Genomic DNA, 1,903 nt, shown 5'->3' with positions numbered 1-1,903 from the left:
TGTGGAACACAACAAACTCTCGAAAATTCTGAAAGAGATGGGAATGCCAGACCACCTGACTTGCCTCTTGAGAAATCTGTATGCAGGTCAGGAAGCAGCAGTTAGAACTGGACATGGAACAACAGACTGGTTCCAAATAGGGAAAGGAGTAGGTCAAGGCTGTATATCGTCACCCTGATTATTTAACTTATATGCAGAGTACATCATGCAAAATGCTGGGCTGGATGAAGCACAAGCTGGAATCAAGATCGCCAGGAGAAATATCAACCTCAGATACGTAGATGACATCACTCTTACAGCAGAAAGCAAGGAAGAACTAGAGCCTCTCGATGAAAGTGAAAGAGGAGAGTGAAAAAGTTGGCTTTTAAGCCAACTCACCATTCAGAAAACAAAGATTATGGCATCCAGTCCCAGCACTTCATGGCAAATAGATGGGGAAACAGTGGAAACAGTGAGAGACTTTATTTTTGGGGGGTCCAAAATCACTGCATATGGTGACTGAAGCCATAAAATTAAAAGACACTTGCTCCTTGGAAGAAAAGCTATGACCAACCTAGGCAGCATATTAAAAAACAGAGACAGTGTTCGCTTCAGCAGCACATATACTAAAATTGGGATGATACAGAGAAGATTAGCATGGCCCCTGCACAAGAATGACACGCAAATTCATGAAGCGTTCCATATTTTTTTTGGACTCTGTGGGAGAAGGCGAGGGTGGGATGTTTAGAGAGAACAGCATCGAAACATGTATATTATCAAGGGTGAAACAGATCACCAGACCAGGTTGGATGCATGAGACAAGTGCTCAGGCCTGGTGCACTGGGAAGACCGAGAGGGATTGGGTGGAGAGGGAGGTGGGAGGGGGAATACATGTAAATCCATGGCTGATTCATGTCAATGTATGGCGAAAACCACTACAATATTGTAAAGTAATTAGCCTCCAACTAATAAAAATAAATGGGGAAAAAAAAAAGCAGAGACATAACTTTGCCAACAAAGGTCTGTCTAGTCAAAGCTATGGTTTTTCCAGTAGTCACGTATGGATGTGAGAGTAGGACCATAAAGAAAGCTGAGTGCCAAAGAACTGATGCTTTGGAACTGTGGTGTTGGAGAAGACTCTTGAGAGTTCCTTGGACTAAAAGGAGATCAAACCAGTCCATCCAAAAGGAAATCAGTCCTGAATATTCATTGGAAGGACTGATGCTGATGCTGAAGCTGAAGCTCCAATACTTTGGCCACCTGATGTGAAGAACTGAATCACTGGAAAAGACTGATGCTGGAAAAGATTGAAGGCAGGAAGAGAAGGGACGACAGAGGATGGGATGGTTGGATGGCATCACTGACTCACTGGACATGAGTTTGAGCAAGCTCCAGGAGTTGGTGATGGACAGGGAGGTCTGGAGTTCTGCAGTCCATGGGATCGCAAAGAGTCAAACACAACTGAGTAACTTAACCACAGCAATAAGCTGACTTTCTTCTGTCAAGTAAGCGATCTTCAGCTGAGGCTACTTTTATTGCTCCAGATGACATCTCCCTCTAGTAAGGTGTGGGAAATGTTAACACATTTCTTTGCCTCTAATGTTTGGAAGAAATTTACTGAGTGGATATCTGCCTCAAATAAAATTTAATTATAGCTAATTAAAATTTTCAAGAGATGATTTTCTGCCTAATATGCTAGATCTTTGGTTTTGTTTTAATCATTTAACAAATATTGGTCATATGAATTGTTTCTGAAGCCACGTACAAAAAGAATTCCATGATTTATTTGGATATTGAGGAGAATGTTAGTGATGGCAGAATGGGAAGGAGCAGGATACAGCATTGGATATTTGTGAGAACCCATATAGCACCAAATAAGTGTTATAAATGAAATAATTGAAACACAGCAGAGATCATGGAACAT

At 41.6% G+C, this 1,903-nt stretch overlaps 1 non-coding gene across 1 annotated transcript; it reads left to right on the top strand.

Annotated features, from left to right (window-relative positions):
* Window positions 1-581: 581 nt before the first annotated feature.
* On the top strand, window positions 582-688 carry LOC122701092. The gene has a single exon (XR_006342941.1). It is a non-coding gene; the product is annotated as a U6 spliceosomal RNA (small nuclear RNA).
* Window positions 689-1,903: the final 1,215 nt, after the last annotated feature.

The sequence above is a fragment of the Cervus elaphus genome, chromosome 9, assembly GCF_910594005.1.
Source record: "Cervus elaphus chromosome 9, mCerEla1.1, whole genome shotgun sequence".
Taxonomy (NCBI): Eukaryota; Metazoa; Chordata; class Mammalia; order Artiodactyla; family Cervidae; genus Cervus; species Cervus elaphus.
This window is presented reverse-complemented; position numbering and strand designations above follow the sequence as displayed.